Raw genomic sequence first — 22,294 nt, 5'->3', positions numbered from 1 at the left:
TGGTCGGGTGGAACGAATTGAAGTCATAGAACTGTAGGAGGTCCTGTTCGCCAGAGGTCCAAATCAGGAGGATGTCATCGATGTAGCGAAGGTATGTAAGGGGTTTCAAGTGACAGGTGGAAAGAAAGTCACTTTCCAGTTCTGCGCAGAACAGATTGGCATACTGTGGCACCATCCGAGTACCCATAGCGGTCCTGGTTGTCTGGAGGTATGTGTCATTTCCAAATGTTAAGTAGTTATGGGTCAGAATAAATTTGATGCATTTAGTCACTGTCTCTGTGAGTGGCTCCTGCGGGCCCAGAAAGTATCTGCAGGCTGAAATCCCATCCTCGTGGGGGATGTTTGTATAAAGTGACTCTACATCCATAGTTGCTAGTAGTGTTCCTTTTCGGAGGGGGCCAATGGCATTCAGTTTGTTTAGCTGGTCGGTGGTATCCTGGATATAGCTGGGTGTGTTCCTGACAAGTGGTTTTAGAATGCCCTCCACCCAGCCAGAAATATTCTCGGTAAGTGTGCCAGAGCCAGAGATAATAGGGCGCCCAGGGTTACCCTCTTTGTGAATTTTAGGGAGCATGTAGAATGTGCCAGGTTTTGGGTTTTGTAAACACTGTATATACTGTGGGCTCTCCATTCATTTTTATTCACACTGATACACATACACACTCTTTCATCACTTGCTTTCAGGAACCTTTTGACACCTCCAGCCATAAAACACATCCACACCGGGGGAAGGACCAGCACAGATAACATTCCAATAGACACTGTTTATAGTATAGCTTTTGCTTGCTTCATTCATTGTAACATCGCCGGAAGAAGAGATCAGTGTATCTCGAAAGCTCGAACAAATAAAAGCATTTCGTTAGCCACAGAACGGTATCGTCTATTTATTTTTTGATTATTGAAGCTCGGCTAACACGGTACTGATACTTCTACATATATATATATATATATATATATATATATATATATATATAGCTATATATATATATATATATATATTATATGGCTTTTTTATAAAGTGAGCTTTCAATTGTGTCAAACTGTCAATACGTCCTCAAGTTTAATATAAACTGGAATTGTCACTTTGTATTATTAAACATCGATGTCTAAGAGCACAGCCCGTGAATAACACTCTCTTTATCTCCTGGGCTTTGCTCTGGAATGGGCTTCTTAATTTTTTTTCATATCTGACCCCTTGCAATATTGGCTTCTTTCTGGCAAACAGATAAGAACAGTGTATTTCATTATAGACACCAAAGGGCAAGCATGGGGTGAGAGAACTGATTTGTACATAAAAGAAAGTTTCCCAGGGGCCAGGAAAAGTAACGCGCTGAATGCAAATCTTTGGTTATAATAAACAGGCATGAACTGGAGCAAGAGTTACACACACACTGCAGACGGCTTGCTTTAATGATAATGAATGGAATGTCCGGAATTGTAGCCAATATCCGCCCAGCTGTATGGGGTTTTGAGAATTGCGTGGCATGAAATACAAACAATGACTTTTAAAAAAAATAATATTTCACCTCTGAGTCTGTAACTTTTGGTTACAGCAAGGAGTAGGTCAGCTGGAGGTTTGGGGCTGGAGAATCCAGTTATGTAGTGTATATTTCCATTCACTAAGTACAGCGAATAAAAATTCCACTTGTGAGCACATTCGCATGTCTCGGAGATATCCACAATGCTGCCTTTCCCCATTACCACTTATCATACAGTACTTCCACTGCAGCCAGGGATTCTGGGTAATGACATGCAAATGAGCACAGTGTGTCACTCTTTACTTCCTGTCTATTTTAACATGGGACATAAGTTCATACCTACCACATTACACGGCATTTCAGCACAGCCTGGGTTAAAAAAGTGCAGAGCCAGTAACCTACTCACAGACAGATGTTTTGACCGTTAGGATCCCATCAGTGTAAGGCTGGCTATGCAACGTGAAGCTGGTACGTGGGTATAACCAGACATTTAAAAAGTTATGTTGGGTAAAAAAGTGAGAAAAACCCTCCATTGTACAGTGTGCAACAAATAAAAATACCACTTGTGGTGCATTTGCATTAGTCTCTTAGCATTCACGAAGTAAAAGAAAAATCAGACAGTCTGAATTGTAAATGTATTTATCTGCAGGGTGGACTCTTACTGGTGTATTTGTATTTTGGCTTTGCCATAACTCGATTGGTTTTGGTTTTGATGTTTATTTTAATTTTGTAAACAATTCTGAGAAAAAAAAATCAAAAGCAAGAAAATGTTTTCCAAACGGGAGGAAACTTTTTCCAAGTGTGAATTTTTGTGCGTTTGTCCGTAAGTTCTTCATTTGGGAACCCAAACGTTTGCCCAGTTTAGTAAAAAAAAAACGAATCTGAGGATTATTGGTTCTCGGCTTTTGTTTCGGATTTCGCATTGATTCGAAAATGAATTCTGGACGTCGACTCGGACATCCGAACGTACTTCAAAGTTCTCAAAGTTTGGCTGTCAAACCTGAAACAAGCCCACCTGTGCCATTAACCAATGAGTTTTGCTAAACTAAACCATTGTGCCCCTCAACATACAGAACATTACTCTGCATCAGATATAGGAAGGTTTGCAAACAGATGCAACAGGGAACAAAAGACAAGAAACTAGCCAAATCACCTTTTTTGTTACATCTGCCTCTATATTGCTACATTTCCTCTGTGCATATTTGAGGACACATCTACACACCCCTCGCAGAACCACGTCCATGGAATTCACCCATAATCTGGGGTTCTCAGGTGGTAGCAGTCATTATTTTTGGAGATCCCTAATAATGTTTTTGTGCATCTGTTCCATAATGAGAAGGAGCCTTAGGACATTAACTGTGTGTATTTCTAATTGGGGGGGTTGCTTAATAATGCAGCATGTTTAATGTTCTCTGCGTCTTAAACAATTTACATTTAAATTGAAGAGTGGTATCTTAAACAAAGAGGTTAACGCGATCAAGTCAGTTTAGGAAAATTGATAGCTAATGTTCTTTTTATGGGATTTTACTTGGGGGAAATGTAGCATTACGTACAGGCTAGGATCTCTGAAATGGTTCGGTGGCATTAAGTAAAGATATAAATGAAGGGTCAGTTCTCTAACGCTGAGGCACATACAGGGAGCACGGACACAATTGGTTTTGAAAATAAAGATGTTGAACTAAAATGATGTTCACATCTCCTATGGAGAGCAGTTTTGTACCATAATTCATTTTATGAAGCTCATTGATTTAAAGCTCCCTGCATGCGGCGTCCAAAGTAATTACATTCTCCAAATTAAAAATAGATAAAAATGTGACCTATCACTAGAAACCCATGACGACATGTTAACACTTGTGCTGATCAATTTATGTTTAATTATTGCTGCTGTTAGCAGTGTGGTAAACAGCAGCAGAGCAATTATTGCAGATACTAGAAATGTTTACATTATCATGGCTGGAGTGATCGTAGAACTCAAGAAGGGTTAGATTGTCAAATGCCTGATGTAGAATATCAAGTGGTAAGCGGCATTACACAAAATGTTCTGTATTACACAGGATCTCTGTAACTAACGTATGAAAAGGAAAACGAGCGCTCCATAAGGGGAACTGTAACTAACAAGATCAAGACTGAACACCACTTAGGACAGATATAGGATCCTAACCCAAAGATAAATCTACCGTATTCATTGTTCCATTATTCCATATTCATAAACATATTGGGGGAGATGTATCCATGTAAAGCAGAAGTAAACACGTTTATTTTGACGCACTGCTCCATTTTCGGATGGGTTAGAGACGGGCGCCTTTGTTTTAGCGGATTTGGATCGGCCGCTTCAGTTGGTCCGCGGATTTCTGCAGATCAATCTCAAAAAGGGTCGATTTGTCTTTTTCGGATATTTTGTTTTGTTTTTTTGTTACCACGGATGTTGCAATCCGCTGGTAGATTCGTACAATCCACCGGCGGCGTATTGCAGAATCCGCAGATTGGATTGGTAAAATCCACCAGTAGATTGTATCCAATGGCCATTTTTGATCCGCACGGATTTAAACCGGAACAATCCGAACGGAAAGCTCGGAAGATGCCGCGAAACGTAATTTTGACAGTTTCGCCCGTCTCTAAAATGCATTCGATTTAAGAAAGTGTTTTCTACATTTGACACAAATTTTGAGCCGGAGAAGTTTACGTCACCTCAGACCTCAATATTTGTTAAGCAAATACAATATAAAAAGTGTCACACGCAGAGACCGGTTTATACATTTTATTATGATCTGAGCGTCATGTAACTTCTTGGTAACTCCCTCCTTTGACAGGCCCTAAATCACAAGCTGACGCACATGACACAAAACTTGGAGCTTGGTACGCTGACACAAATAGATTGATGAAAATGATGCAATTTGTGCAATTTTGCTCAAAATGTGCCTTGATACATCCCACCATTTTGAGTATAACAATTATTATAAGAGACATGACTCATGGCTGCTATCTCCCGTACTGACAACTCATCATTTACGTGTGGTGCTCGCGCTGCAAAAGAGGTTGTAGTGATGTCACGGATATGGACTTCAGCTGCGTATGTAACCTGTAAGTGGCTGGATCCCTTACTGGTTACACTTACAACAGCACAGCAACCGTTACAGTACAATCAGTGGAGGATTTCCCATTAGGCCAGCCAGGCCTAGGACGACAAAATTGTGGTGCAGCAGAATGTTGGCGCAGCATGGGCGATCGGCAATGTGACATCACACGGCGCAGCGATGGAGGAGCAGGGCGACACCAGGTAAGTGCCTTAGGATGGCATGTTTTTTTAAATACGACACCGACTCCAATATTAGTAAATTCAATGAACATTGACAGCGACTCCGTATCGTTAGCAATGTTGCAGGTTGTTGTGTTGGTTTGGCCATTCGTAGGTATCAGCGTAGTGTGAAGTCTGCACCTCTTGCACCGTTTGCTTCATTAGGGCCATGAGTAATCCTGGAAACGATCACCCAAATACTTCCTTCAGACAGTACATTCTATCTATAATACAGAATTCAGTAATAATGGGTTATTTTATATAGCTCGTTATCTGCGCCGTTTGGATAAAAAAAAAAAAAAATGACAAACCCACTGTGACAGGGTGAATGAACGTCAGCAGCTATATGCCTGGAAAACCTCTGTTTAGGCTTGCAGTGCAGCAGTGATGAGGTTAAGTTGAGAAGGGCTGCTTAATTAGTCTGACCCCAACTGCATAATCAAGGTGTTAAAACCCCAGGCTGTACACACATGCAAGAGAGCTGGTGAGGAGACAGGACTGAAAATGCTGAAGAGATTACTGCTGTAAGGTCTGTGTTGCAAAGTACATGTGTGATGAACTGTCTGTCTCCTGCATACAAAAGAGAAGCTGCCTTATTTTTGTTTTGTCTGCTAAAGAGAAGCTATTTTGTTCTGTTTGCTAAAAAGAAGCTATTTTGTTTTGTCTGCTGAAGAAGAATCGATTTTCTTTTGTTTGCTGATGTGAAACTATTTGTTTTTTGTGTGCTGTATGTTTTAGGGCTCAAATAAATAAGCCTTATCCAAAGAACCCGCCTGTGTGGTTGCATGTACCCTGTAACACCCACATTTGCCAATTTGGTCCATTTTACGTCAAAGTAAATACCTGTCACTCATACAGAATTCCTTGGCATATTATTTCTGCTGGTATCATTGCTCCTTGTGTGTATGATGGTTACATTTGTGTTTCTCAGTATGGACAAGGAAAATCACTGAAAGCCCCTTCACTCCTTACACTGCAGCCTGGAGATCCTTGGCACCCACAGTTGAGCGCAATTTTAGATTCCTTCCCTTAAGAGAGAGTTCCCTTTGTCTTGCTTGTACAGGGTTAATGGAGTAAAGAACTGTGGAGTCAGCAGCCTATTCAATGACATGTAAGTAGAAATATAGAATAAAGTATCTGTCATCTAAATGTAGCATAGGTTGAACTTGATGGACGTGTGCCTTTTTTCAACCTCATCTACCATGTAACTATGTAACTTCTGTATTGTCCTGTAAGTGCGGTCTTCATCTGGTTTGTAGTCACCCATTGGTTTTAAAATTCAGAGACACTTGTATTAAGGTATTATCACCCTCATAAAATCAATCACATTACAGAGACTCTTGTTTCAACTCAGATTAAAAATACGATTACCTGGGTATGTCAATATAGCACGAGTGCGTGTGTGTGAGAGTGCGTGCCTGGGTGTGTGCGTGTGTTTAAGAGTGCGTTCTTGGGTGTGTGTCTGCGTGTGTGTGTTTGGGAGTGCGTGCATGCGTGTGTGTGTTTGAGAGTGCGTGCCTGTGTGTGTGAGTGCCTGTGTGTGTGTGTGTGTGAGTGCGAGCCTGCGCGTGTGTGTGTGCGTGCCTGTGTGTGTGAGTGCCTGCGTGGGTGTGTGCGTTCGTGTGCTTGAGAGTGCATGCATGTGTGTGAGTGCGTGCCTACGTGTGTGTGTGAGAGTGCATGCCTGCAGGTGTGTGCGTGTGTTTCAGAGTGCATGTGTGTGTGTGAGTGCGAGACTGCATGGGTGTGCATGTCAGTGCGTGTCAGTGAGTGCGTGCCTGCATAGGTGTTTGTGTCAGTGCGTGCCTGCGTGTGTGTGAGAGTGGGTTCCTGCGTGTGTGAGTGCGTGCTTGCATGGGTGTGTGAGGGAGTGTGAGTGTGAGTGGGGGCCTGCGTGTGTTTGAGTGCGGGCCTGTGTGTGTCTGCATGTGTGTGTGTGATAGTGCCACGGTGTGTGTGTGATAGTGCTTGCCTGTGTGTGTGTGAGTGCATGCCACTGTGTGTGTGTGTGATAGTGCTTGACTGAGTGTGTGTGCCTGCATGTGTGTAAGAGTGCGTACCTGCATGTGTGTGAGAGTGCGTGCCTGCATGGGTGTGTGTGTGTGTGTGTGTGTGTGTGAGTGTGCGTGCTTGAGAGAGTTCATGTCTGAGTGTGTGCATGCGAGAGTGCATGCCTGTCTGTGTGTGAGTGCGTGCCTATGTGTGAGAGTGCATGCCTGTCTGCGTGCGAGAGTGCGCTCCTGCATGCATGCATGTGTGTGTGTGTGCCTGCGTACGTGTGAGAGTGCATGCCTGCGTGTGTTCGAGAGTACGTGCATGTGTGTGTGAGAGTGCGTGCATGTGTGTCAGTGCGTGCGCGTGTGTGTGAGAGTGCGTGCCTGTGTTTGAGTAGTCGTTATATTTGAAGGCTATAAACAGCATTCAGCATTAGTACTTTAACCATCAGTCAAACTAATTGAAAACATTATAGCTGTGAACTGTATAATGATTTACACACTGCGAAGAAACCATCTTTACACATTGTAAGAGATGTGTGCAGAGGCACATTTAATGGAGACCGATTAGGGTGAAATTATATCTTGGCTTTATGGCGCCTGTTCCTTTAACAAGACAAAATAAACAAAATAAAGGCCTACTCTGCTTTGGAGAATATCTAAACCTTTTCTCCAGCCCTTTCTAACTGGGTGGGTAGCTAAGCTGAACGCACGCGCACACACACACGTACGGGAAGGCCTCTCTATTCTCCTGGGTCAGCATCCTTGTGTGCTATGGCACTCTCTGTGTCCAGGTATACCTTGTCCCCTTGGCTTGCGGTCAGCATACAGTCCTTCTGTGTGCATCAAGACGTCATCTTTTCCTCAGGTCAGCCCAGTTGTTGGCTAAGGAAATCTCTGCAGTCCTTCTCCTTATGTCTGCCCAAATGTGACCTAAGGAATCCCTCTCCTGTGTTTTACGTCAGGCTTTTTACAGAGCTCTCATTAGTCCAGATGGAGACTAGTTAATTGAGTGGCTGCAATTAACTATCTCTCTGCTGGATTTTCAGAGCCCTGAGGCTGCTTTATTTAACCAGGGATACGTCCCTGTTACACACGTACACTGTATAACATTGTTCCAGACATTGAACAAGTAGGAAATAACACCTTCAAAAGATAAACACCCATTCACGCATAAACAAAGATATTGTAAATTGCAGAGTTCGTCAAAAAAGAACAAATTAATTTTATGGGAATGCAAATTCTCATAAACATAGAAAAGCTTTAACACTCAGCCCACATTCTGCCATTCAGCGTCGCACCTTCCCAGAAAGTGAGGAGGAAATCAGCAAACTCCTCCGCACAACTGTGTGCTTTATATTCTTTCAGCCCTTATCAAAGCCTTATTATTTATGTCATGTATAAAAAGCGTCTGAACTCAATATTCTCCGCTCGTTAGTTAATTCTTTACTAATATGAAGAATTAGAGATGGCAATCATGGCAGGGCAGATTAATGGGCAGGCAAATTAGGTACTCGCTGGGACAGGGGGGGAGCACATTAATTATACAGGAAGAGCTTGTGAGTCTCTCTGTGTGTGTGTGTGTGTGTGTGTGTGTGTGTGTGTGTGTGTGCGTGCGTGTGTCGTTCTACATGTGCCCCTTTGGTAAGCGTAAATTGTATTGGTAACGCCAAAGGGTTAAACTAAATTACCCTTTTTACAGTAGATATATAGCACTGTGTATTTTTGTTACATTGGAAGCAGCCTTGGGCCTTTTTTAGTTTTTTGTTGTATACATTTAGCCACGCCCACTAGCACTCCTTTTGACACTTATATGCATATATATATATATTATGTGGTAATTTTGGGGGGTTCCAGAGCTTGTTGGGAATCTGTGTATTCTGTTAACTCCAAACTAGGACTGACTGCATCATGCAATGGCATTCGTGTAACATGTTATTGTTGTGATTCCTGGGCTGGGTGCCCTCGTACCTCTGGGTGATCTTCTTATTCTTTTACTGAAGAACTGTATCACTTTGAAGAATGGAATAGCCAAGCAGCTAAAACTCATGGCCACTGGTGACCTTGCATCTCCGTGCCAGCTGCAGTATGGGCATTGAGCAAGCAACAATATCTTCAAACATGTTTTTCCTCTTGCTCTCTTTCCTTCTGTTTGGTGCTGGTACCCAGACGTTCTTCTCTCTACCTCCATGCTTCTTTCTCACCCTGTTGTCATCTTTATTTCACATTGTTATCATGGATTTCCTCTCCTTTCTACTTTGGGTCATCAGGAGTCATATTAAATCCCCTTAGGGCTGGACAGCGTTGCCTCATTTTGTTCAAGTGTAACCATTGCTTTATTATTATTATTTACTTTGTGCTTCCATAGGGAATGTCGGTAACACAACTATTGTTGCTACATGCCTCCAGATCGGAGTATTTTCATTGTATTTTAGGATCATGAGCAATTGCAGTATTTTCAGTACTCGGTGTAGCCGCCAATGTAGCTTTTGTGCATTAGGCCGCGCTCATGGTGGGGGCGTCGCTATGTGTATGCGCACATTCGGGACTCTTCTATGCTACCTAATTGAAGGTAGCATAGTACTGGCGGCAATGTAGTAAATTTATCTTTCCAGGCTGCAGTCACATGACGTCAGCGTCACGTGAGCTGGTTCAGCCAATGAGGGCGAACCAGCTTTGTGACGCGTTCACCACGCGCCCCGCCATGTCTCCGATCGCCTCCCCAATCTCCTGCAGCCAAGTGCACAGATTGCTGTGGCTGCAGGGATGCGCGCGGGGGGGCGCACTCGATAGCCCGCGCCGTCACCGTGAGTGCAGGCCTAAGGCTGTGCTTATAGTGCCGGCGGCGGTCGCTGGAAAAATCAAATAGATATGACTTCCAGTGATCGCGACCGAACCCTCGCTCCCTCGCGTCGCACTTACTATAAGCGCAGGCGACGGCGGCAATGCATTTGCTTTGCGGCGACGTCGCTGTCGCCGGCGCTATAAGCGCAGCCTTAGAAATATACTATAGTAGATTTTAATGTAAATAGTAAACATTTTGAACACCATTCCTTTGTAATCCTGTCCAATGTTACATAATGGAGCCAACGCCTAAACATTCTGCAAAATATGTTGCACAAAATTCTTAAAAGGGTAATATATCCGGAGCTAGTGTTAAAATATACAGACAATTTTTTTTTTTTGTCCATTAGGGTAGGTTTATAAAGGTGCTATAGTCACGATCCCTCTTTCCTTGAATGGATCCCATAGGTTCGAAATATTTAAGCTGCACACCAACCAATAGCAGTCTATGCAGCCCATGCTTTGAAATGATCATATCATGTTTTATAATTGATATAAGCTTGCGTTTTGTTCTGCTTACGTTTTAATAGCATAACTGTATGGCAATCTGCTGCCAGCCATCCCGTGGGAAAGGGTTAATGTTACCAGTAGAAGAGGGGGTGTTTGGGGACAGTCTTTGTATGTGCAGACTGACAGATCCATTTGGTGTTGTATTCTTTTCCTGCCTTCCTCCTTAAATTGATTTTGCCAATGACCTAATGGAAAAAGGAATTGATTCAAGAGCAGACAATTGCATACTTTATCTATTCATTAGCTGTGTTTTTACAAATTATATTAATCTTAAAGCATACGGGACTCATTATGCGGATCGCTTGCGAAACCATGTGTTACGGCGAGGAAATCTCTGACACGGCAATTCACTTATACCAATAAAACTAGAGAATGGGTTCCAAGAGTTTCCAACATCTGCATCATTTTCACCCTGTTCCTCAGCGCCCCGATCAGTAAGATCATTTATCAAATCCAATCCAAAATGGAATTTTCACCTTTAACAAACCGAGGTTTCGATCATTTTATTTGTGGATCGGTTCTTTCTTTTTCCTGCCAACTCCACTTAAAATCGCAGATTTGGTTGTTTTCCAGGGGAAGGGAGCCTGAAAGATGACCCAACACTAGTCACAGCACAGTGGGCTTTCTAATTAGAAGACGGTCACACTCCGATAAACATTCACTCTGTTTACTGAGACGTAACACCAGTGAACAGTAATTCACACCTGCAGGGAAGATGTGGGGCGCCTAGTTTCTTTTCTTAATTCGACATTTATCATTTCTCTTTTGCTCTTTGTTTATTGTAGTCTCCGATACCTTTTAATGGACCAGCACAAGAGCTCTTCACAGCTGTGTTTGCAGCAGATGTACCAGATCTTATCATTGCCTTCTTCAGGTGCATCGTACAGGGAAGTCGAATGAAGGAGCAGTGTTGTATGAAAGTATTTCTTTATTTATATAACGCCATCCATGTGCACAGCGCTTTATCGCAGTAATACAAGGGACACAATAGGAATAAGGGCTTCAACATAAAAGTAGACATTAGGAAAAGGAGTTCCTGGCCCGAAGAGCTTACACTCGAAGTCTTAAGTAGGGAGAACATACAGAGACCGTAGACATATACTGTAGAGAATGGTGCTCAAAAGCACATGTGGCTCTGTAAATAAATGTGCTCCTTTTTAAATGTGTATCCGGATAATGTTTGGATTTGGCCAATGTTTCATATATAGTATATGAGCCAGAGAGGGATGTGTGTCTAGCGGTGTCCACCTGACAACCACAACATTAGACACACTCACATCTGCCCAAACTGGTATAACAACATCCAATTCAATATGTAGGAAGGTAACGTAAGGGACTATAGCCCGTTACCTTTTAGCTGCAAGGACAGTCCAGTACATTCAGGGCGTGCCACCCGCAGCAGATAAAATTCAGAGGTGTAGATGGTAACGAAGCACAGCCAGAAATCTGCCAACAATGGGCACATATATTTGCGCCCTGTGTTCTGCTGCCCATCTCTGTTTCTGGACTTGGAGGGTCCTGTTTGGGAGCTGCATTATTTCCAAGGCCGAAGTAATTATATATTGCAGCTGATTTTCGGCATCTTCCCCCGTTTTGGTAACATCACCTGCTCTGACGGCCGTGGAACTAGGGTTGCCAGGTGCCCGGTATTGAACTGGACTGTCCTGTATTTGGCCACTGTGTCCAGTATAAAATGAGAGGTACTCTAATACTGGAAATATATGTGTCCGGTATTTTCCTCCCTGGACATAGTGACCTGACGCACCTTTCACCATTGAGTCCAGTATTTTTGGAAAAGCCACCTGGCAACCCTACGTGGATCAGGAACAGCGGAGGAGGAGCAGTGCTGCTGGTTGTTCTCCTTTATGACCCAGGATGGTCTGAAAGCCCTTCCCAAAGCTGCTTATGTAAGCGCCTTACTTTGTGATATTAATTTGATAAAGCATACTTCACTATTATTGCTTGTCTTCTTCTATGTGGGATTCCCCTCCTCTCTTCTCAACTGGTATTGACCTTTATGCTGTGATGGGTGTCTGGATACAATTCTGAGATCACTACAAGAGTTGGTCACTCATAATAACCCCAGCGCCTGATTATCATTTGGAGCGTGTGAGTGGAAAATCGCACAATCCAGATTTTTTGTTATTGTTAGATTATTGCACTATTTTTTCCTTTTGTTTTTTTTCTATTTGATATGTTCTGGGATATATTTGCGCCCCGTGTTCTGCTGTCCGTCTCTGTTTCTGGACTTGGGGAGAGTCCTGTTTGGGAGCTGCATTATTTCCAAGGCCGGTGTAATTATATATTTAAATATTTATCACTAATCACCACCAGTGTTATACACACTTTTAATTTTTATCACCGTGCTATTTGCGCTTGCACTATTTGTTTGTATGCACATATAACATTGCGCACACTGCCAGGACTTTATAGTACGGGGGAGCGCAAACTTTTTGAGCTGCGCCCCCCTGTTGCTCCCCCTCGCTTTCGCGCCCCCTTCACCTTGTATGGCGGCGTCAAATGACGCAGAGGGGGTGACGTGACATCACGTGACCCTGTTGCCATGGAGACAGACGCGTGATGTCACTCCGCATGACACAGCGGTGTCATTTGATGCTGTGTTGCCATGGCAACGTGTCTTTGCTGCTCTGCAGAACCCCGGTAAGTGAGTTGCAGAGGCCTCACGCGATCCCCCGGCATTTAATTTAAATGCCTCGGGGAAGAGCACGGGACCTCTGCAAGCGGCCGTGCCCCCCCCCAAAAAATCCAGCGCCCCCCCTTTTGCGCACCGCTGGTATAGTACACAGTGTGAAACATTCTGTTTAATACTTATATATTCACGCAGCAGGATAAGTGCCTACATAGGACAGCTCTGCGTGTGGTCTCTATTGTATTTTGCTGTGAGCAGATGTGATATGATAGGAAGGTTCAAAATGCAAATGTTCAGCTATTTTTATAGCCTTGTTGCAATATAAATGGATGGATTGTAGAACTGGCAGGGAGCCCTCTGCCAAGGAAGGGGCATCCATAATTATGTCTGAGTGTCAGGACAGCAGCAATGATCTGCTAATACCAAACAACTTGTTTCTAGAGTGTGTTCTGCATTTCCATTTATCAGTTTAGGAAGGCTTTAGTTTCCTGCAGATTAATGATTTCTAACACTATTTGTTGACCTACAAATGTAAATGTGAGTTTCAAATGAAGGTTTATGATCTCTGTGCTGACACTTTTGGCTCTGAGCTCACTAATTCCGCGTTTTATCTGGGACATAAAATGAAGATTCAGAGCTATTCAGGCAGACGCACCTGCAGCAACAGTTTACAGAGTGTAATTCCCCTCGGTGTCCTGGAAGACTTTGTTTTGACACCTGCACATAACCTCTTCCAAATCAGAGAATGCCTTTCCCTTCATAATCTGCCACCCAAGAAGAGAACGCAATAAAAGCAGATTTGGAAACAGAACTGTAATAAAGTCAGGTTCCAAAAAGATTGTTTTGCTCTGATCTTTGTCAATCCACCAACAACTTTGAACATTGCTGGCATTTGGTTCCAAAGAAGAGAAATGCATGGATTTGAATGGTCCTGGTCAAAATACAGCTATGAACACTGTCTTACTGATCCAGTTTGAGAGAGTTGGTATCGCCTGCAAAATAATAAAATGGCAAACTCGCTCCAACACACTGTATTCATAATAATAGAATGATATTAAGCCGGGGCAGCGCAAATAGAGGACTACTGTAGCAAACACAAGGCAAGCTAAACTAAAGACAATAGTACCATCTTTAAGGCCTCGTTCAGGATGCCTGCTTCGCGGCGTGCACGCGCACGTTCGAAACAAAGTATTTAAAGTCAATAGCGGTTGTCAGAGTAGCAGCTACCCAGTTGCCGAAGTACGGAGTTGACGCTTGCTACAGTACAGTTTGCATAAACAACTCAAGTTGTTTTTTCAAGCTGCAGCAGCGTCACTGGTACTTCGGCAGCCAATCAAATCATTATTGAAAATGATTTGAACAGAGCAACACCCATCCCTAAGCTGAGTTCTGTAGACCCGCCTCCTCAACGCTAGCAAAGGTCTGCTGGGGATGATGTGCACACATCGCCCAGCAGACTGACGCGGGGATGCGCGCCCTCCACCTCCTGTCCCTGCCACTCTGAACGAGGCCTAAGAGATTGGTGCAGTCCTGCTCTGTTCCGTGGGGGGGGGGGGAGTTAAGGGGGGTGAGGGATGGGGGTTTGTGAGGAAATTGGTGCAGTCCTGCTCCGTTCCGGGGAGGTTTGGGGGGGAGGGGGGAGGGGATGTTTGGGGGGGAGGGGGGAAGGGATGGGGGTTTCTGAGGAGATTGGTGTCCTGCTCCGTTCCGGGGGGGGTAGGGGGTTTGAAGGAAAGAATGTGGGAGAACTGCTCATTTACATCAACGTGCCGATTAAGGCCTCATCCAGGGTGGCGCCGAGCGGGCGTGCGCGCTCACGCTGGACACGTTGTGACAATGCACGTGGCCTGCGTCAGCGGGCTGGCGCGCCTGCTCAGCGCTCAGCCACTTGCCAAGCAAGCAAAATTGATTTTGCTGCTCGCAAGCGCGTCACGTGAGCGGTTCGCCCAATGAGGGCGAACCAACTCCGTGACGTCGGGTCCCGCGCCCCCAGACGTGCGCGCACCTAGCCGGCCGGGAATAGCACTGCCGAGCAGGGCGCAGCGCTGGAGCGCCAGCACGCCTGTTTCCACCCGGGACGAGGCCTAAAACATCTGCTTCCTCCGTGATGTTGAAGTGTAGTTAGACCGCAAACATTCTTATGGGTAAAAAGAAGAATATAAAAATGTAACTGCTGTACAGATGATGCTACTCATTTCTTTTGTTCTTTGTTTTTAATTTTGTAGTGTTCAACTCCTTCTCTTTTCCCCTTGTTTTGTCGTGTCCATTATTATTTAACTGTTGAATTAGTACGGGATGTCAGGGGGGACCCCAACAATTTGACTATTCATTACACTTGTCTAAGTGGGTCCGGACCACAGGTGTTCCGGTTTGCGCTGTATGACATCCTTAACGCTCCTATTTTACCTTCTGTACCCCTCTTGAAAACTTTCAATAAAAAATAAGTTGGGGGGAATTTTTTTTTTTATCGTTTTGTTCCGTACTGTGGAATAAATGGAAAGAATTAAAAAAAAAAAAAAACTACTGCTAATAATACTAATAATAATTCTCTGAAATTGCAGCCGTTTTGTCTCCGTGGCAATGACAAAGGTTGAACCCAAGAATAATCCCGCTACAAATGATGTCTGACATTGGTGTAGCTTCCCAGTGTATGCATATTGCAGTGGTTTCCTCGCCGCCCTGCACAATATTTCAGAAGAGACTCACTTCCAAGGCTTTGTATAGTATGTACACTGAAAAGCTACAGTGACTGCCATGTTTTACTGCAGCAGCTAGAAACTCCTGTTTCATAAGCAAAATAAAGCTTTTTACCCACAAGAGAAGGTGATATGTTCTCTAGGAAATGGATTTTCCAAAGGAAATTCAATATTTGAATATGTATGTAATGTATAGAGTACATGAGCAGCGCTTCCTCCCGCATATATTTATCGCAAGCTGTAACTAAATATATACATTTTACTAACCGGTTACTTTAGGAAGAATGTGGAAGTGACGTTTGATGGCGTGAAAATCCTGATAACTGGATAGCGACACAAAACGCCAGGACCACTGAGAGATCAATTTCCAGAAAGGGACAAAAACATTGATTAATCCTCTTCTGCATTAGGAAATCAAGTGTGCGTGAACTTCCCTTCGCGCCGGAAAGAACTTTGCAGTGTTTTTGTTTTCTTTGGAATGTGATGTACTATTTAGTTTCTACTCTTGTAAAAATGGATTAACAAGTAAAGAGTGGCACACTGTGCTCATTTGCACGTCATTACCCAGAATCCCTGGCTGCAGGGGAAGCACTGTTTGCTAAGCAATAAGAGGGAAAGACAGTTGCAGAGCTGTCTGAGACATGCAAATGCGGCATACGTGGATTTTTATTTACTGTACTATTGTAAACAAAGAGTAAGTTAAAGTTATATTCCATTAAAAGGTGATCGGACAGAAATATAAATTGCCTTGTTGTATCAATAGAAGTAGGCTAGAGAAAACTGCAGCTTTGGTCGCACTGCAGCTAAACTGATATGTTCTCAGGACACATCATTACAGTCTTGCACCCATAGAGGAATGCATATATTAAAAAGAATCTGCACGAGATTTATTAATAACATTTAAAGAGGTTGTGTGCAATATTTTGTAGCTAGCAAACAATAATACATTGCTGGCATAGCATACCTTGCGAGGAATACAGGCCCAGATAAAGAAAACAGTGCTAAGCTTTAGCTCGCATCAGCTCCGGTTCATATGCACGGGAGTAAAGTCATACTGAAGCTTAGCACCGTTTTGAGGATTTGGACCACAATGCCACAACACTCCTTAGACACAATGTGCCATATTCACTAAGCAGTGGTATTAGACATAAGACACCTTCAAGCACCAGAAGACCCATTTTAAGCCAATTCGCTTGAACAGGTAATAAGGTGTCATCCTCTGGCAGCGGAATGAGTCGTATGGAATAATACTGCTCACTGGCCAATATTTCTACAGGGTTCTCTAAGCTCTTTATTATTAGCTGCATCTTTGTCGTCAGATAAGTCCCATCAGAAATCCTCAGCCTGGGAGAAAACATGGGATTAGTGGAGATTTTGTACTGGTTTTAATTTACAAATCAGATCCACATACTTGTGTGTGTGTGTGTGTGTGTGTGTGTGTGTGTGTGTGTGTGTGTGTGTGTGTGTATGTATGTATGTATATATGTATATATATATATATTATATATATATAAACCATAATACTGAGTTAAGTTATGGTGAGTAAAAAGCCTTAACCCTGGCTGTGCTCAAAGGAGAGAGAGAGAGAGAGAGAGAGAGAGAGAGAGAGAGAGAGAGAGAGAGAGAGAGAGAGAGAGAGAGACAGACAAACAAACAAAGGTGAAGTGCTTGAAGGGAGGTACAGTACTTAGGACCCAGCACCTCCCTTGGCTTGTACCCTTTCTCATCTGAGGAATAGTTAATAAACTGCTGCTTTAATAAAGCAGTGCAAGCAGCTCCCTGCCCATGCTGGTTCCCTAGAGACCAGAGTCACACTCTGACAGCGTCAGAGAGAGAGAGAGAGACACTACAGACGCTGCTGCTTACACAGGTACAGGGCTCTGTGCTGGTAAAGAGCTTAGCTCTCCAGCATGTAGATCAGTGATTTCCAACCTTTTTTGTTTGGAGGAACCCTTGAAGTATTTTGAAAAATCTCGGGGGACCCCTATCTGGCTGACACATATTAGGTTCGACAAGGGTCAGTCCCAACATCTCACACCTCACGAGCCACCTCTATTTCCCACCCTCTACCCATGTATTTCTCTCCCATCCATCTCCCTAACTCTCCCCCCTCCCGCCTCGCATGTATTTATCCCTTGCGTCTCACTCTTACTCCCTCTTTTCCTCACTCACTCCCTCCTGCCCGCCTTCCTTCTCTCACTCGCCCCTACCTTCCGTCAATTACCCCACTCTCTCTCAATCCACCCTACAAAATACCTACCAAAAAAACCCCACCCCTAGGGGGGTCTGTGGTCCATAGGAGGAACCCCTGAGACTGCTTCAAGGAGCCCCAGGGTTCCACGGAACCCTGGTTGGGAATCACTGATGTAGATAGTACTTAACAAAGTGTTAGTTAGCTCTCCTGAGAGGGGCTAGGTATTTAGGTTTGTTGTTTATGTTTTGAGCCCAGTTGATAATAAACCTGATAAACAAACCCTACATTTCCTGCCTTTTCTGTGAGAAGAAAGACCCTGCAAAGTGGCTGAGTTGTCACAATTGGTGGCGAATGCAAAAGGCACTGAGAAGTGGAAGTTATTGGGTAATACATGAGGGCAGCACAGCATGCCCAGGCAGAGAATGCAGCTTTTTGACAGCGGAGTCAAGCTGAAAACACAGCTGCATTAGTGCAGGGTTTGCAGCACTTGTCACAAAGGGAGAATTTGCAGCAGTTGTCCAAGTCACAAAGGGAGAATGTTACAGTCTTAACTGAGAGTGTTGCAGTACTTGCAAAAAACACAGGCAGAGAGTACGGCATTACTGGTACAGCAGATGGCGCTGTCCTTACAACAGTCCATAAGAGAAGAGCAATAGCCGGCTAACCACCTCTTACCCCTGGGGGGGAGGGCCCACTAACACGGAATTGTTTGGATTCTGTGTGTTTATTAACTTTTTCCAGCTGGTCTCAGATGTTTGGAGGTTAGTTTGCCCTCCCCCCCCAGGGTTTAAGCTCGCCCCTCCTGATTTCCCAAGTTACCAGGTCTTGTTCATGCTGGGTTTGGACAGATCAAATGTGATCATTCTCCCTCCAAATATGGGGGTAAATGAGAATTGTAATCAGGTAGTGTTAGGACCTGCACATTTGGTCATGCCTTGATGTGGCTTGCAGACTTATAATGCTTTGGCCAACGGGTTTAACTAAATGACCCTTTTTCAAGAGAATATATAGGTATTTCACTGTGTATTTTTGTCATTTTGGATGTAGCATTGGGCTTTTCTGTCTTTTGTTATATGCGGAAATGTAGCAACAAAAAGAACTTCACCAGAAACTCAATTTCTGCTTTTCTTGCAATCTACAAAAGAAAATGTATCCTAAAACTTTTCCCATCTGATTTCATAGGTGAGGGACTTTTTCAGAAATCGGTCGGTGGATCTGTACTGCGTATCAAAGTTAGAAAATCCCTGCACTTATATCTTTGGGGCTGTTACAGCAGCAATATATTCACATCATAAACGAGAATAGCAAGCTGCTCTGTGCTGAGCTTGTTGTTTGATACAAAGAGGGGGAGGTATGAATATTTATGTGTTGGGTTTATAAGATCTTTATTAAGAGACTTAATGCTGCCTGGAAAGAGATCTCTCCCATGTGTTCAACAAATGCTGATATTCTTTTAAGTTCTTAATAATCCTTCCAACGCTCCCGTGTGTGTTTGTGAAAACCCATTGAATGTTTATTTATCAAAAACAAAATATTCAGACTTTTAACAACGCTAATTTAATTACTGCCAATTAATTCCAAAATTAGGCGTTTGTTCTGTTTTGGAAGAGTATCACATGGGGATATTAAAATATGGGTCATCATATATGTCAGGGCTCTGCAATTGGTGGCCCGTGGGTCAAATGAAGGCCCTAGGTGACCCAAAGACTCTCGGCTCCTGCTAATTTCATACTAGTTGCTTTGTGTGTGTGTGTGCGTGTGTGTGTGTGTGCGTGTGTGTGTATGTATGTATATATATATCACATCCACCACCAGTTTAAGTTCTTTCAAAACTAAGGCTGTCTCACATTTTAATCTGGTCTGTAACTGTTTCATAAGCCTATAATATATATTCTATTTAACTGTGCATGCAATGTCTTGTATATAATGTATACCCTGCTCATTTATGTAACTGTATTTGTAACCATGTATTATTTGTCTTAACTCTATGCCCAGGACATACTTGAAATCGAGAGGTAACTCTCAATGTATTACTCCCCTGCCTTTCACCCGCCCGCCGCCCTCCCGCCCCTGCCTTTCAGCCACCCACCCGCCTGCCGACTCACACCCCAGCGCGACACACACCTCACATTGTACTGTGGTGTGTTTACAATAAACTATTTTTAAACAACAACATCGGATTACATTTTCTTCCATGTTTCTTTTCAACATTATTATACAACCTTTACACCAAATACTCAACCTATTCTTACCCTATTTAGAAATACTACCTATTACGGATTTACATCCCGGGCAACACCGGGTATATCAGCTAGTGTATATGTATATGTATATATATATATTGTGATATAGCCAAAGGTGAAGTGCTTGAAGGGAAGTACAGTATTTAGGACCCAGCACCTTCCTAGTCTTATACCCTTTCTCCTTTGCAAGCATTTGTAATACCTGTAATGCAGTGTGTGTGTATATATATATATATATATATATATATATATATATATATATATATATATATATATATATATATATATATATATATATAAAACAAATAATCCTGCAACTAACTAGAAAAATAACACAAAATTGCTATAATAAAAAAATAAGATCAAACTAATAATTATAATGACCTAATGGCGGTGCTGAGGACAATAATATATGAGAGCAAAAAGAAAAGAAAAAGAGCCCCACTAAAAGCACTCAAGCAATAATAAATGATAAATGGATTTATTCAATGAAAAAACACATGAATTACACAAAATATTAAAACAGTCCCCTTGGAACCCCTAAGACATAAATTCTGGTTTATGCACAGAAAATGGATATAATGTATTCTAAATTAAAAGATCAAAATAATGTGCAGAATGAATGAAACCAGAAAATAATCATTGTAACCTGCTCATGTATCTATAGACCGGCCGGCCAAAAGGGGATATAAAACTGGATGCTAAGGTACTCTACCTATATGCTACTTAAATTGATAAGATAATATAGTACCACTCAATCACTAACAGTAAATAATGATATGTGCAAATAACCACAGAAAAGGAACCATGCTAGATATACTGAATAGTCACCACAAGATGAGAAGCATGTAAGTCCTGGGAAGGAAATTGAGTGATAGCATTAGTTGTAGAGATGAGCATCCAGCAATGATCCAGTGCAAGGTTGGGGGGTTCCTGGGGGAGTACAGACACAGCCCCGACGTACGTTTCGCTACCCCTTGCTTCGTCCATATATATTGTGATGTAGCCAAAAGTGAAGTGCTTGAAGGGAAGTACAGTATTTAGGACCCAGCACCTTCCTAGGCTTATACCCTTTCTCCTTTGCAAGCATTTGTAACACCTGTAATACAGTGTATATATATATATATATATATATTTTTTTTTAACAGGTATTATAAATGCTTGCTAAGTGTTGAAATATAATAATTAATGTCTTTAAATGTATCTAAAATGACATGGCAATAAGCTTCTGGCTCTTCTACTTCCAAATGTTTTCTGATCTGGAGAACTGGTTGAAGGGCCCTTAAATCCATGCTATGGTGTGTTTGGAGAGGGTCCAGTGAATCTGTACGTCCCTGTCCCAGGCTTAGCTTTGTAATGCAGCAGGTGAACGTTCTAGGGAATCAATGTTTAGAGTGGCAATCCATGCTGGCGATTTGTTTTTGCAGCTTTTAATTTTTTTATATATAGCATTGATGTAGGGGGTCTCTGGAGCTGAACCCCGTTAATTTCAGCTCCAGTGACCCCCTGCTTCCGGAGATACATACCTCCATAGTAGGTGCTGGTAGCCGTACTCGGTTAGCAGGGATCACGTAACGGCCGCTGTTCAATGCTCCCCTGCGCCCTGCGGGCCAATAGGAAGCCGTGACGTCATCATTGCAGCTTCCTATTGGCCCATGTGACACGAGAGCTTTAAACTTTAAAGCCCAGCTTGCTCAGCCGGAGCGGTTACCGGCACCTACTATGGAGATAAGTATCTCCGGAAGCAGAGGGTCCTCTGAGCTTAAATTAATGGGGTTCAGCTTCGGAGACCTCCTGCTTCAGTGATCTATCCTTTGCAAAAACCAAAAATTTGCCGGCTTGGAATGGTCCTTTATTGTTAATAAGAAGCTAAAAGTACTGCGTACCAGGTGCGCATTTGCATATCCGTACTCCCTGCCCTACTTACTGCAGCATAACACCTGTATACCATGACAATCAGGTGAATGTGACATGTTTATGTAACGGACTTAGTCCACTTACAATTGTGAAAAACGATGTGAGTATTTCAGTAGTAAGTGATATATCTGTTTCTGTATTGGAGAAACACAATACATTTTACCTCCTTGCTTTGCAATGCATGGCCAGCATCCTGTGGCAGTGATGGGGTTATGGTTACATGAACCTATACCCTTTAGTCCAAGCTGTCCTCAGATTTCCAGGCACCCAGCAACTTGATGTACAATTCTATTGCGCTCTTCTTTTTCCCTACCCTGGTCCTATTTCCTCACACACAAACAGCTTTGATAAGTAAATATTTAGCATGAATACTCATTTTCAATGAGCACAACCTAGATTTAAAATTGCAATTTACATGAATAACCAACACTGGACACAAATTCCTAACGATGGTGCCTTTCATAACAAAGCTG

Source organism: Ascaphus truei, chromosome 19 (assembly GCF_040206685.1).
Source record: "Ascaphus truei isolate aAscTru1 chromosome 19, aAscTru1.hap1, whole genome shotgun sequence".
Classification (NCBI taxonomy): domain Eukaryota; kingdom Metazoa; phylum Chordata; class Amphibia; order Anura; family Ascaphidae; genus Ascaphus; species Ascaphus truei.
This window is presented reverse-complemented; position numbering follows the sequence as displayed.